The sequence below is a fragment of the Arachis hypogaea genome, chromosome 8, assembly GCF_003086295.3.
Source record: "Arachis hypogaea cultivar Tifrunner chromosome 8, arahy.Tifrunner.gnm2.J5K5, whole genome shotgun sequence".
Classification (NCBI taxonomy): Eukaryota; Viridiplantae; Streptophyta; class Magnoliopsida; order Fabales; family Fabaceae; genus Arachis; species Arachis hypogaea.
This window is the reverse complement of record NC_092043.1, coordinates 20,183,219-20,199,367: the sequence shown is the minus strand read 5'-3', so window position 1 is coordinate 20,199,367 and position 16,149 is coordinate 20,183,219. Positions and strand designations below refer to the sequence as shown.

At 40.5% G+C, this 16,149-nt stretch overlaps 1 non-coding gene across 1 annotated transcript; it reads right to left on the bottom strand.

Moving 5' to 3' along the window:
* Positions 1-11,090: 11,090 nt before the first annotated feature.
* Positions 11,091-11,198, bottom strand: LOC112708536 (small nucleolar RNA R71). Its single transcript, XR_003156390.1, has one exon. It is a non-coding gene; the product is annotated as a small nucleolar RNA R71 (small nucleolar RNA).
* Between the last annotated feature and the right edge of the window lie 4,951 nt (positions 11,199-16,149).

The following is a 16,149-nucleotide window of genomic DNA, read 5'->3' as shown; positions in this document are numbered from 1 at the left end:
ATTGGAAAAAAAATTGGAGGTGCCTGCCGAAGATGAAAAAGGTCAACACAATGTAAAAAAAAATTGGTCAGCACAACAGAAAAAAAAAAAAATAAAATAAAATAAAATAAAAAAATCGAAGGAGCCTGCCGAAGATGAGGCCATTACGGCTCGCATTTTAGTGTCCTCCTCTGGATAGTGTCATTTAAAGAACAAGGGTCAGCACAATGTAAGAAAAAACCGGTCAGCACAACGTAAAAAAAACGGTCAGCACAACGTAAAAAAAATCGGAGGAACCTGCCGAAGATGAGGCCATTACAGCACGCCTTTAGGTGTCCCCCTCTGGATAGAGTCATTTAAAGAACAAGGGTTAGCACAACGTAAAAAAAAAACTAGTCAGCAAAACGTAAAATAAAATAAAATAAAAAAATTGGAGGAGCCTTCAAAAAATGGGGCCATTACGGCTCGCCTTTAGGTGTCCTCCTCTGGATAGCATCATTTAAAGAACAAGGGTCAGCACAACCTAAAAAAAAAAACCGGTCTGCATACCCTATAAAAAAATGGTCAGCACAATGTAAAAAAAATTGGAAACAAAAACCGGTCAGCACAACCCAAAAAAAGAAAAAGAAACTAGCCAGCACAAAGTAAAAAATAATCGTTCAGCACAACCTAAAAAAACCGGTCAGCACAGCCCAAGAAAGAACTGTTAGCACAACGTAAAAAAATATGGGAAAAAACCGGTCAGCACAACGTAAAAAAAAACGATAAGCATAACGTAAAAAAAATCGGAGGAGCCTGCCAAAGATGAGGCCATTACAACTCGCCTTTAGATGTCCTCCTCTGGATAGCGTCATTTAAAGAACAAGGGTCAGCACAACGTAAAAAAAAAATCGGTCAGATCAACGTAAAAAAAAATCGAAGGAGCCTGCCGAAGATGAGGACATTACGGCTTGCCTTTAGGTGTCCTCCTCTGGATAGCGTCATTTAAAGAACAAGGTTCAGCACAACGTAAAAAAAACATGGAAAAAAATCTGGTCAGCGCAACGTAAAAAAAATCGGAGGAGTCTGCCGAAGATGAGGCCATTACGGCTCGCCTTTAGGTGTCCTCCTCTAGATAGCGTCATTTAAAGAACAAGGGTCAGCATAACGTAAAAAAAATCGGAGGAGTTTGCCGAAGATGAGGCCATTACGGCTCGCCTTTAGGTGTTCTCCTATGGATAGCGTCATTTAAAGAACTAGGGCCAGCACAACGTAAAAGAAAAAACCGGTCAGCACAACGTAAAAAAAACTAGTCTGCACAACGTAAAAAAAAACCGGTAAGCACAACCCAAAAAATAATTGCAAAAAAAACCGGTCAGCACAACCCAAAAAAACCGGTTAGCACAACGTAAAAAAAACTGAAAAAAACCGGTCAGCAAAACATAAAAAAAAAACTGGAAAAAAATAGGAGGAACCTGCCGAAGATGAGCCCATTATGGCTCGCCTTTAGGTGTCCTCCTCTGGATAGCATCATTTAAAGAACAAGGGCAAAAAAAAAAATTGGAAAAAAACCGGTCAACATAAGCAAAAAAAAATCGGTCAGCACAACGTAAAAAAAAACTGGAAAAAAACTGGTCAGCACAACGTAAAAAAAAAATAACCAGTCAGCATAACGTAAAAAAAACTGGAAAAAAACCGGTCAGCACAACGTAAAAAAAAACTGGAAAAAAAATCGGTGTAGCCTGCCGAAGATGAGGTCATTACGGCTCGCCTTTAGGTGTCCTCCTCTGGATAGCATCATTTAAAGAACAAGGGTCAGCACAACGTAAAAAAAATCGGAGGTGTCTATCTAAGATGAGGCCATTACGGCTCGCCTTTAGGTGTCCTCCTCTGGATAGCGTCATTTAAAGAACAAAAGCCAGCACAACGTAAAAAAAACCGGTCAGCACAACGTAAAAAAAAACTGGAAAAAAATCGGTGCAGCTGCCGAAGATGAGGCCATTACAAGTCGCCTTTAGGTGTCCTCCTCTGGATAGCATCATTTTAAGAACAAGGGTTAGCACAACGTAAAAAAAACCGATCAGTACAACGTAAAAAAATGGAAAAAAACCGGTAAGCACAACAAAAAAAAACTTAAAAAAACCGGTCAGCATAACCCAAAAAAACCGGTCAGCACTACGTAAAAAAAATTGGAAAAAAACCGGTCAAAACAACCCAAAAAAACCGGTCAGCAGAACGTAAAAAACAAAAAAACTGGAAAAAAACCGGTCAGCACAACGTAAAAAAAATTGGAAAAAAAATCGGAGGTGCCTGCCGAAGATGAAAAAGGTCAGCACAATGTAAAAAAAATCGGTCCGCACGACGTAAAAAAAATTAAAAAAATAAAATAAAATAAGATAAAAAAATCGGAAGAGCCTGCCGAAGATGAGGCCATTACAGCTCGCCTTTTGGTGTCCTCCTCTGGATAGCGTCATTTAAAGAACTAGGGTCAGCACAACGTAACAAAAAACCGGTCAGCACAACGTAAAAAATAACCGGTCAGCACAACATAAAAAAAAATCGGAGGAGCCTGCCGAAGATGAGGCCATTACAGCATGCCTTTAGGTGTCCTCCTCTGGATAGCGTCATTTAAAGAAAAAGGGTTAGCACAATGTAAAAAAAACGGTCAGCAAAACGTAAAATAAAATAAAATAAAAAATCGGAGGAGCCTGCCGAAGATGAGCCATTACGGCTCGCCTTTAGTTGTCCTCCTCTGGATAGCGTCATTTAAAGAACAAGGGTCAGCACAACGTAAAAAAAAAAAAGAAACCGGTCAGCACAACAGAAAAAAAACCAGTCAAAACAACGTAAAAAAAAACCGGTCAGCACAACGTAAAAAAAAATTGGAGGAGCCTGCCAAAGATGAGGCCATTACGGCTCGCCTTTAGTTGTCCTCCTCTGGATAGCGTCATTTAAAGAACAAGGGTCAGCACAATGTAAAAAAAAAAACCGGTCAGCACAACATAAAAAAAACCAGTCAAAACAACGTAAAAAATAAAGGGTCAGCAAAACGTAAAAAAAAACTGAAAAAAACCGGTTAGCAAAACATAAAAATAAACTGGAAAAAAATCGGAGGAACCTGCCGAAGATGAGCCCATTACAGCTCCCCTTTAGGTGTCCTCCTCTGGATAGCATCATTTAAAGAACAAGGGTCAGCACAACATAAAAAAAAACCGGTTAGCACAACGTAAAAAACAAACAACCGGTCAGCACAACGTAAAAAAACACTGGAAAAAAACCGGTCACCACAACGTAAAAAAAACTGGAAAAAAATCGGTGGAGCCTGCCGAAGATGAGGCCATTACGGCTCGCCTTTAGTTGTCCTCCTCTGGATAGCGTCATTTAAAGGACAAGGGTCAGCACAACGTAAAAAAAACATCGAAAAAAACCGGTCAGCGCAATGTAAAAAAAAATCGGAGGAGCCTGTCGAAGATGAGGCAATTACGGCTCACCTTTAGGTGTCTTCCTCTAGATAGCATCATTTAAAGAACAAGGGTCAGCACAACGTAAAAAAAAATCGGAGGAGTCTGCCGAAGATGAGGCCATTACGGCTCGCCTGTAGGTGTCCTCCTCTGGATAGCGTCATTTAAAGAACAAGGGCCAGCACAACGTAACAAAAAAAAAAACGGGTCCGCACAACGTAAAAAAAACAGTCAGCACAACGTAAAAAAAATGGAAAAAAAACCGGTCATCACAACCCAAAAAAAGAAAAAGAAACCGGTCAGCACAAGGTAAAAAAAACCGTTCAGCACAACCTAAAAAAACCGGTCAGCACATCGTAAAAAAAACTGGAAAAAAACCGGTCAGCACAACCCAAAAAAGAAGTGTTAGCACAACGTAAAAAAAATATGGAAAAAAAATAGGTCAGCACAACGTAAAAAAAATGGTCAGCACAACGTAAAAAAAAAATCGGAGGAGTCTGCCGAAGATGAGGCCATTACAGCTCGCCTTTAGGTGTCCTCCTCTGGATACCGTCATTTAAAGAACAAGGGTCAGCACAACGTAAAAAAAATCGGTCAGCTTAACGTAAAAAAAAATCGGAGGAGCCTGCCGAAGATGAGGCCATTACGGCTCGCCTTTAGATTTCCTCATCTGGTTAGCGTCATTTAAAGGACAAGGGTCAGCACAACGTAAAAAAAAAACATGGAAAAAAACCGGTCAGCGCAACGTAAAAAAAAAATCGGAGGAGCCTGCCGAAGATGAGGCCATTACGGCTCACCTTTAGGTGTCTTCCTCTAGATAGCGTCATTTAAAGAACAAGGATCATCATAACGTAAAAAAAAATCGGAGGAGTCTGCCGAAGATGAGGCCATTACGGCTCGCCTTTAGGTGTCCTCCTCTGGATAGCGTCATTTAAAGAACAAGGGCCAGCACAACGTAAAAAAAAAACTGGTCCGCACAACGTAAAAAAAAACTGGTCAGCACAACGTAAAAAAAATTGGCAAGCACAACCCAAAAAAAACTGGAAAAAAACCGGTCAGGACAACCCAAAAAAAATCGGTCAGCACAACGTAAAAAAACTGGAAAAAAACCAGTCAGCACAACGTAAAAAAAATGGAAAAAAAATGGGAGGAGCCTGCCGAAGATGAGGCCATTACGGCTCGCCTTTAGGTGTCCTCCTCTGGATAGCGTCATTTAAAGTACAATGGTCAGCACAACGTAAAAAAAAAAAACTCGGAGGAGCCTGCCGAAGATGAGGCCATTACGGCTCGCCTTTACGTGTCCTCCTCTAGATAGCATCATTTAAAGAACAAGGGTCAGCACAACGTAAAAAAACATGGAAAAAAACCGGTCAGCACAACGTAAAAAAAAAATCGAAGGAGCCTGCCGAAGATGAGGCCATTACGGCTCGCCTTTAGATGTCCTCCTCTGGATAGCGTCATTTAAAGAACAAGGATCAGCACAACGTAAAAAAAAATCGGAGGAGTCTGCCGAAGATGAGGCCATTACGGCTCGCCTTTAGGTGTCCTCCTCTGGATAGCGTCATTTAAAGAACAAGGGCCAGCACAACGTAAAAAAAAAACCGGTCAGCATAATGTAGAAAAAAACCGGTCAGCACAACGTAAAAAAAGCCGGAGGAGCCTGCCGAAGACGAGGCCATTACAGCATGCCTTTAGGTGTGCACCTCTGGATAGCGTCATTTAAAGAACAAGGATCAGCACCACGTAAAAAAAAAAGGTCAGCACAATGTAAAAAAAAAACGGTCAGCACAACGTAAAAAAAATGGTCAGCACAACGTAAAAAAATGGAAAAAAATGGGAGGAGCCTGCCGAAGAGGAGGCCATTATGGCTCGCCTTTAGGTGTCCTCCTCTGGATAGCATCATTTAAAGAATAATGGTCAGCACAACGTAAAAAAAAAATTCGGAGGAGCCTGCCGAAGATGAGGCCGTTACGGCTCGCCTTTAGGTGTCCTCCTCTAGATAGCATCATTTAAAGAACAAGGGTCAGCACAACGTAAAAAAACATGGAAAAAAACCGGTCAGCACAACGTAAAAAAAAATCGGAGGAGCCTGCCGAAGATGAGGCCATTACGGCTCACCTTTAGGTGTCCTCCTCTAGATAGCGTCATTTAAAGAACAAGGGTCAGCACAACGTAAAAAAAAACCGGTCAGCACAATGTAGAAAAAAACCGGTCAGCACAACGTAAAAAAAACCGGAGGAGCCTGCCGAAGACGAGGCCATTACAGCATGCCTTTAGATGTGCACCTCTGGATAGCGTCATTTAAAGAACAAGGATCAGCACAACATAAAAAAAAAAGGTCAGCACAATGTAAAAAAAAATGGTCAGCACAACGTAAAAAAAACGGTCAGCACAACGTAAAAAAAAAAATCGGAGGAGCCTGCCAAAGATGAGGCCATTACAGCTTGCCTTTAGGTGTCCTCCTCTGGATACCGTCATTTAAAGAATAAGGGTCAGCACAACGTAAAAAAAAATCGGTTAGCTCAACGTAAAAAAAATCGGAGGAGCCTGCCAAATATGAGGCCATTACGGCTCGCCTTTAGGTGTCCTCCTCTGGATAGCGTCATTTAAAGAACAAGATTCAGCACAACGTAAAAAAAACATGGAAAAAAATCCGGTCAGAACAACATAAAAAAATCGGAGGAGCCTGCCGAAGATGAGGCCATTACGGCTCGCCTTTAGGTGTCTTCCTCTAGATAGCGTCATTTAAAGAACAAGGGTCAGTATAACGTAAAAAAAATCGGAGGAGCCTGCCGAAGATGAGGCCATTACGGCTCGGCTTTAGATGTCCTCATCTGGTTAGCGTCATTTAAAGGACAAGGGTCAGCACAACGTAAAAAAAAAACATGGAAAAAAACCGGTCAGCGCAACGTAAAAAAAAATCGGAGGAGCCTGCCGAAGATGAGGCCATTACGGCTCACCTTTAGGTGTCTTCCTCTAGATAGCGTAATTTAAAGAACAAGGATCATCATAACGTAAAAAAAAATCGGAGTAGTCTGCCGAAGATGAGGCCATTACGGCTCGCCTTTAGGTGTCCTCCTCTGGATAGCGTCATTTAAAGAACAAGGGCCAGCACAACGTAAAAAAAAAAAAAAACTGGTCCGCACAACGTAAAAAAAAACCGGTCAGCACAACGTAAAAAAAATTGGCAAGCACAACCCAAAAAAAACTGGAAAAAAACCGGTCAGGACAACCCAAAAAAATCGGTCAGCACAACGTAAAAAAAACTGGAAAAAAACCAGTCAGCACAACGTAAAAAAAATGGAAAAAAAATGGGAGGAGCCTGCCGAAGATGAGGCCATTACGGCTCGCCTTTAGGTGTCCTCCTCTGGATAGCGTCATTTAAAGTACAATGGTCAGCACAACGTAAAAAAAAAACTCGGAGGAGCCTGCCGAAGATGAGGCCATTATGGCTCGCCTTTACGTGTCTTCCTCTAGATAGCATCATTTAAAGAACAAGGGTCAGCACAACGTAAAAAAACATGGAAAAAAACCGGTCAGCACAACGTAAAAAAAAAATCGGAGGAGCCTGCCGAAGATGAGGCCATTACGGCTCGCCTTTAGGTGTCCTCCTCTGGATAGCGTCATTTAAAGAACAAGGGTCAGCACAACGTAAAAAAAAATGGGAGGGGTCTGCCGAAGATGAGGCCATTACGGCTCGCCTTTAGGTGTCCTCCTCTGGATAGCGTCATTTAAAGAACAAGGGCCAGCACAACGTAAAAAAAAACCGGTCAGCACAATGTAGAAAAAAACCGGTCAGCACAACGTAAAAAAAACCGGAGGAGCCTGCCGAAGACGAGGCCATTACAGCATGCCTTTAGATGTGCACCTCTGGATAGCGTCATTTAAAGAACAAGGATCAGCACAACGTAAAAAAAAAAAAAGGTCAGCACAATGTAAAAAAAAATGGTCAGCACAACGTAAAAAAAACGGTCAGCACAACGTAAAAAAAAAATCGGAGGAGCCTGCCAAAGATGAGGCCATTACAGCTTGCCTTTAGGTGTCCTCCTCTGGATACCGTCATTTAAAGAACAAGGGTCAGCACAACGTAAAAAAAAATCGGTTAGCTCAACGTAAAAAAAATCGGAAGAGCCTGCCAAAGATGAGGCCATTACGGCTCGCCTTTAGGTGTCCTCCTCTGGATAGCGTCATTTAAAGAACACGATTCAGCACAACGTAAAAAAAACATGGAAAAAAATCCGGTCAGAACAACATAAAAAAATCGGAGGAGCCTGCCGAAGATGAGGCCATTACGGCTCGCCTTTAGGTGTCTTCCTCTAGATAGCGTCATTTAAAGAATAAGGGTCAGTATAACGTAAAAAAAATCGGAGGAGTCTGCTGAAGATGAGGCCATTACGGCTCGCCTTTAGGTGTCCTCCTATGGATAGCGTCATTTAAAGAGCAAGGGCCAGCACAATGTAAAAAAAAAAAACCGGTCAGCACAACGTAAAAAAAAACTGGTCTGCACAACGTAAAAAAAAAATTGGTAAGCACAGCCCAAAAAATGATTGCAAAAAAAACCGGTCAGCACAACCCAAAAAAACCGGTTAGCACAACGTAAAAAAAACTGAAAAAAACCGGTCAGCAAAACATAAAAAAAACTGGAAAAAAAATCGGAGGAACCTGCCGAAGATGAGCCCATTACAGCTCGCCTTTAGGTGTCCTCCTCTGGATAGCATCATTTAAAGAACAAGGGTCAGCACAACATAAAAAAAACCGGTTAGCACAACGTAAAAAAAACAACCGGTCAGCACAACGTAAAAAAAAAACTGGAAAAAATCGGTCAGCACAACGTAAAAAAAACTGGAAAAAAATCGGTGGAGCCTGCCGAAGATGAGGCCATTACGGCTCGCCTTTAGGTGTCCTCCTCTGGATAGCATCATTTAAAGAACAAGGGTCAGCACAACGTAAAAAAAATCGGAGGAGTCTGCCGAAGATGAGGCCATTACGGCTCGCATTTAGGTGTCCTCCTTTGGATAGCGTCATTTAAAGAACAAGGGTCAGCAAAACCTAAAAAAAAACCGGTCAGCACAACGTAAAAAAAAATAAAAATAAAAAATAAAACCAGTTAGCACAACGTAAAAAAAAACAACCCGTCAGCACAACGTAAATAAAAACAACCGGTCAGCACAACGTAAAAAAAAAACTGGAAAAAAATCGGTGAAGCCTGCCGAAGACGAGGCCATTACGGCTCGCCTTTAGGTGTCCCCCTCTGGATAGCATCATTTAAAGAACAAGGGTCAGCACAACGTAAAAAAAAAACCGGTCAGCACAACAATAGGATGAAGACAGTAGGAAAGCAGAGAGACAAAAGGGACAAAGCATCTCCATACGCTTATCTGAAATTCTCACCAATGAATTACAAAGGTATCTCTATCTTTATTTTATGCTTTATTCATAAATCATCCATAACCATTTGAATCTGCCTGACTGAGATTTACAAGATGACCATAGCTTGCTTCATACCAACAATCTCCGTGGGATGGACCCTTACTCGCGTAAGGTTTATTACTTGGACGACCCAGTGCACTTGCTGGTTAGTTGTGCGAAGTTGTGATAAAGAGTTGAGATTACAATTGTGCGTACCATGTTGATGGCTCCATTGATGATCACAATTTCGTGCACCAAGCTTTTGGCGCCGTTGCCGGGGATTGTTTGAGTTTGGACAACTGACGATTCATCTTGCTGCTTAGATTAGCTATCCTTCAAAATTTTTAAGAATGAATTCTAGTGTTTCAAGGTGATGTTCTTATCATCACCAAAGCTGATTGATCTTCATTAATTTAGCTCTTGAATGCAATGTCCTGCTGAAGCTTGGCTAGCCATGTCTAATTCCTTTAGACTAAAGCTTTAGACTAACATTGCATGATTCATGGAATTCTTATTAAAAATTTTGAATCTTTTATTTTCTTCTCCATATAATTTCGAAAAATCCAAAAAAAATTTACAAAATCATAAAAAACCAAAAATATTTCTTGTTTGAGTCTAATGTCTCATTTTAAGTTTGGTGTCAATTGCATGTTTCTATTCTTCTTGCATTTTTCGAATTCATTCATGTGTCTTTAGTGATCTTCAAGTTGTTCTTGATGATTTACTTGCTCTGATCTTGAAATTCTCTTAGTTTGTGTGTTTTGTTGTTTCTCATATGCATTCTCAACTTGTTATTGTCAGTATACAAACTTCTAAGTTTGGTGTCTTGCATGCATTGTTTATTTGATCTTAGTTTCATTTTTGATTATTCCTCATTATTAAAAATCCAAAAAATTTTTAATTTGTGTCTTTTCAAGTCAATAATACAGAGAATTGAAGATTCAGAACATACAGCAGAGGAATTACACAGAAAAAGCTGGACGTTCAAAACGCCCAGTGAGGAAGGAAAACTGGCGTTTAAACGCCAGCCAAGGTGCCTGGCTGGGCGTTTAACGCCCAAAAGGGTAGCATTTTGGGCGTTAAACGCCAGAATGGATACGATTCTAGGCGTTTAATGCCAGGATGGCACAAGAGGGAAGATTTTGTTTTTAATTCAAATTTTTTTCAAGTTTCTATAATTTTTCAAAATCAAATCTTTTTCAAATCATATCTTTTCAATCATATATTTTCAAAATCAATTTCTTTCCTTTTTCAAAAATACTTGCTAACAATTAATGATTTGATTCAACATTTCAAGTATGTTGCCTTTTCTGTTGAGAAAGGTTTAATGTTTGTATCATATCTTTTCTTGTTAGTCAAGTCATTAATTTTAAAAATGAAATCTTTTTAAATTGTTTTTCAATCATAACTTTTCAATCATATCTTTTTAATCACATCTTTTTCAAAATAGTTTTCAATCATACCTTTTTATTTCTAATTTCAAAATCTTTTTCAAAAATCACTTTATTTCTTTCCCAACCATATTTTTCAAAAATCATTCTTCAATTTTTCAAAATGTTCTTAAAATCTTTTTAATTTATTTTCGAAAATTTCTTCCCCTCTTCTCACATCCTAATTCTTCTACCTCTTCCTTCTATTTTTCTTTTTCTCTGACACCTCAAGGAATCTCTATACTGTGACATAGAGGATTCCATATTTTCTTGTTCTCTTCTCTTTCATATGAGCAGGAGCAAAGACAAAGGCATTCTTGTTGAGGCTGACCCTGAACCTGAAAGGACCTTGAAGCGAAAGCTAAGAGAAGCAAAAGCACAACTCTCTGTAGAGGGCCTAACAGAGCTCTTCAAAGAAGAAGAAACCATGGCAGCCGAAAACAACAACAATGGCAACAATGCAAGGAAGGTGCTGGGTGACTTTACTGCACCTACTCCCGACTTCTATGGGAGAAGCATCTCTATCCCTGCCATTGGAGCAAACAACTTTGAGCTTAAGCCTCAATTAGTTTCTCTAATGCAACAGAATTGCAAGTTTCATGGACTTCCATTGGAAGATCCTCATCAGTTTTTAGTTGAGTTCTTGTAAATCTGTGATACTGTCAAGACCAATGGGGTTGACCCTGAGGTCTACAGACTTATTGTATTCCCTTTTGCTGTAAGAGACAAAGCTAAGATATGGTTGGATTCACAACCTAAAGAAAGCCTGAACTCTTGGGAAAAGCTAGTTAATGCCTTCTTGGCAAAGTTCTTTCCTCCTCAAAAATTGAGTAAGCTTAGAGTGGAAGTCCAAACCTTCAGACAGAAGGAAGGTGAATCCCTCTATGAAGCTTGGGAAAGATACAAACAATTGATCAGAAAGTGTCCTTCTGACATGCTTTCTGAATGGAGTATCATAGGTATCTTCTATGATGGTCTGTCTGAACTATCCAAGATGTCATTGGATAGCTCTGCTGGAGGATCTCTTCATCTGAAGAAGACGCCTGCAGAAGCTCAAGAACTCATTGAAATGGTTGCAAATAACCAATTCATGTACACTTATGAAAGGAATCCTGTGAACAATGGGACGAATCAGAAGAAAGGAGTTCTTGAGATTGATACTCTGAATGCCATATTGGCTCAGAACAAAATATTGACTCAACAAGTCAATATGATTTCTCAAAGTCTGTCTGGAATGCAACCTGCACCAGGCAGTACTAAGGATGCTTCATCTGAAGAAGAAGCTTATGATCCTAAGAACCCTTCAATGGAAGAGGTGAATTACATGGGAGAACCCTATGGAAACACCTATAATCCTTCATGGAGAAATCATCCAAATCTCTCATGGAAGGATCAACAGAGACCTCAACAAGGTTTCAACAACAATAATGGTGGAAGAAACAGGTTTAGCAATGGCAAGCCTTTTTCATCATCTTCTCAGCAACAGACAAAGAATTCTAAGCAGAGCCACTCTGACTTAGCAACCATGGTCTCTGATCTAATCAAAACCACTCAAAGTTTCATGACTGAAACAAGATCCTCCATTAGAAACCTAGAGGCACAAGTGGGTCAGCTGAGTAAGAAAGTTACTGAACTCCCTCCTAGTACTCTTCCAAGCAATACAGAAGAGAATCCAAAAGGAGAGTGTAAGGCCATCAACATGGCCGAACTTGGAGAGGAGAAAGAGGCAGTGAGCGCCACTGAGGAAGACCTCAATAGACGTCCACTGGCCTCCAATGAGTTCCCTAATGAGGAACCATGGGAATCTGAGGCTCACACTGAGGCCATAGAGATTCCATTGGATTTACTTCTGCCATTCATGAGCTCTGATGAGTATTCTTCCTCTGAAGAGGACGAAGATGTCACTGAAGAGCAAGTTGCTAAGTACCTTGGAGCAATCATGAAGCTAAATGACAAGTTATTTGGTAATGAGACTTGGGAGGATGAACCCCCTTTGCTCACCAAAGAACTGGATGACTTGTCTAGGCAGAGATTACCTCAAAAGAGACAGGACCCTGGGAAGTTCTCAATACCTTGTACAGTAGGCACCATGACCTTCAAGAAGGCTCTGTGTGACCTAGGGTCAAGCATAAACCTCATGCCTCTCTCTGTAATGGAGAAGCTAGGGATCTTTGAGGTACAAGCTGCAAGAATCTCACTAGAGATGGCAGACAACTCAAGAAAACAAGCTTATGGACTTGTAAAGGATATTCTGGTAAAGGTTGAAGACCATTACATCCCTGCTGATTTCATAGTCCTAGAGACTGGGAAGTGCATGGATGAATCCATCATCCTTGGCAGACCCTTCCTAGCCACAGCAAAGGCTGTGATTGATGTTGACAGAGGAGAATTGATCATTCAAGTGAATGAAGAATCCCTTGTGTTTAAGGCTTAAGGATATCCCTCTGTAACCATGGAGAGGAAGCATGAAGAGCTTCTCTCAAAACAAAGTCAAACAAAGCCCCCACAGTCAAACTCTAAGTTTGGTGTTAGGAGGCCACAACCAACTTCTAAGTTTGGTGTTGAACCCCCACATTCAAACTCTAAGTTTGGTGTTGGGAGGTCCCAACATGGCTTTGAGTATCTATGAGGCTCCACGAGAGCCCACTGTCAAGCTACTGACATTAAAGAAGCGCTTGTTGGGAGGCAACCCAATGTTATATTTATCTATTTTCCTTTTGTTATTTTATGTTTTCTGTAGGTTGATGATCATGGGAAGTCACAAAATCAATTAGAAAAGAAAAAATAGAATGAAAAACAGAAAGAAAAACAGCACACCCTGGAGGAAAACTTGCTGGCGTTTAAACGCCAGTAAGGGCAGCAAATGGGCGTTTAACGCCCAGTCTGGCACCATTCTGGGTGTTTAACGCCAGAAAGGGGCACCAAACTAGCGTTAAACGCCAGAAAGGGGCAAGAAGCTAGCGTTAAACGCCAAAAATGGGCACCAGCCCAGCGTTTAACGCCAGAATTGGCAAAAAGAGCATTTTTTGCTCTCTTCTCAGTGCAGGGATGAATTTTCCTTGACACCTTAGGATCTGTGGACCCCACAGGATCCCCACCTACCCCACCACTCTCTCCCTTCTTTACCCATTCACCAATCACCTCAACACCTCTTCCTAAAAAACCCTTACCTATCAAATCCCACTATTCTCTTCACCACTCACATCCATCCTTCATAAAACCCCACCTACCTCACCATTCAAATTCAAACCACTTTCCCTCCCAACCCACCCTCACATGACCGAACCATACACCCCCTCTCCACTCCTATATAAACCCATCTTCACTCCTTCATTTTCACACAACCTAAACACTACTTCTCCCCCTTGGCCGAACCACAAAGCCACCTCCATCTCTTCTATTTCTTCTTCTTCTACTCTCTTCTTCCTTCTTTTGCTCGAGGACGAGCAAACCTTCTAATTTTGGTGTGGTAAAAGCATTGCTTTTTGTTTTTCCATAACCATTTATGGCATTTAAGGCCGGAGAAACCTCTAGAAAGAGGAAAGGGAAGGCAAAAGCTTTCACCTCTGAGTCATGGGAGATGGAGAGATTCATCTCAAGGGTGCATCAAGACCACTTCTATGAAGTTGTGGCCATGAAAAAAGTGATCCCCGAGGTCCCTTTCAAACACAAAAAGAGTGAATATCTGGAGATCCGACATGAGATCCAAAGAAGAGGTTGGGAAGTTCTTACCAACCGCATTCAACAAGTCGGAATCTTAATGGTTCAAGAGTTCTATGCCAATGCATGGATCACCAAGAACCATGATCAAAGTGTGAACCCGGACCCAAAGAATTGGCTTACAATGGTTCGGGGGAAATGCTTAGATTTTAGTCTGGAAAATGTAAGGTTGGCATTCAACTTGCCCATGATGCAAGGAGATGAACACCCTTACACTAGAAGGGTCAACTTTCATTAAAGGTTGGACCAAGTCCTCATAGACATTTGTGAAGAGGGCACTCAATGGAAGAGAGATTCAAGAGGGAAGTCGGTTCAACTGAGAAGGCATGACCTCAAGCCCGTGGCTAGGGGATGGTTGGAGTTTATCCAACGCTCAATCATTCCCATTAGCAACCGGTCTGAAGTTACTATAGACCGGGCTATCATGATTCATAGCATCATGATTGGAGAGGAAGTAGAAGTTCATGAGGTCATATCCCAAGAACTTTATAAGGTGGCGGACAAGTCCTCTACCTAGGCAAGGTTAGCCTTCCCTCATCTCATTTGTCACCTCTGTTATTCAGTTGGAATTGACATAGAGGGAGACATCCTCATTGATGAAGACAAGCCCATCACTGAGAAGAGGATGGAGCAAACAAGAGATCCTACTCACCATGAAATCCCTAAGATGCCTCAAGGGATGCACTTTCCTCCTCAAAACTATTGGGAGCAAATCAACACCTCCCTAGGAGAATTGAGTTCCAACATGGGACAACTAAGGGTGGAGCACCAAGAACATTCCATCCTCCTCTATGAAATTAAAGAAGATCAAAGAATCATGAGAGAGGAGCAACAAAGGCAAGGAAGAGACACTGAGGAGCTCAAGCACTCCATAAGATCTTTAAGAGGAAGAACAAGCCGCCATCACTAATTTGGACCCGTTCTTTAACTTCCTTGTTCCTTATTTTCCTATTTTTCTAAAATTATGCTTATGTTTATCTATGTTTGTGTCTTATGATCATTAGTGTCTTAGTGTCTATGCCTTAAAGTTATGAATGTCCTATGAATCCATCACCTTTCTTAAATGAAAAATGTTCTTAATTGAAAAAGAGAAGAATTGCATGAATTTTGAATTTTATAACAGATTAATTATTTTGATGTGGTGGCAATACTTTGACTTCTGAATGTATGCTTAAACAGTGCATATGTCTTTTGAATTTGTTGTTCATGAATGTTGGTTCTTGAAAGAATGATGAAAAAGGAGACATGTTACTGAGGATCTGAAAAATCATAAAAATGATTCTTGAAGCAAGAAAAAGCAGTGAATACAAAAAAAATTGAAAAAAAAGAAAAAGAGAAAGAAAGAGAGGAAAAAGAAAAAGAAAAAAATAATAAAGTCATGATCCAAGGCAAAAAGAGTGTGCTTAAGAACCCTGGACACCTCTAATTAGGGACTCTAGCAAAGCTGAGTCACAATCTGAAAAGGTTCACCCAATTATGTGTATGTGGCATGTATGTATCTGGTGGTAATACTAGAAGACAGAGTGCTTTGGGCCACGGCCAAGACTCATAAAGTAGCTATGTTCAAGAATCATCATACTTAAACTAGGAGAATCAATAACACTATCTGGACTCTGAGTTCCTAGAGAAGCCAATCATTCTAAATTTCAAAGGATAAAGTGAGATGCCAAAACTGTTCAGAGGCAAAAAGCTAAAGTCCCGCTCATCTAATTAATACTGATCTTCATAGATGTTTTTGGAATTCATTGCATATTCTCTTCTTTTTATCTTATTTGATTTTCAGTTGCTTGGGGACAAGCAACAATTTAAGTTTGGTGTTGTGATGAGCGGATAATTTGTACGCTTTTTGGCATTGTTTTTAGTATGTTTTTAGTATATTTTAGTTAGTTTTTATTATATTTTTATTAATTTTTAGTTAAAATTCACTTTTCTGGACTTTGCTATGATTTTGTGTGTTTTTCTGTGATTTCAGGTATTTTCTGGCTGAAATTGAGGGACCTGAGCAAAAATCTGATTCAGAGGCTGAAAAGGACTGCAGATGCTGTTGGATTCTGACCTCCCTGCACTCGAAGTAGATTTTCTGCAGCTACAGAAACCCAATTGGTGCGCTCTCAACTGCGTTGGAAAGTAGACATCCTGGGCTTTCCAGCAATATATAATAGTCCATACTT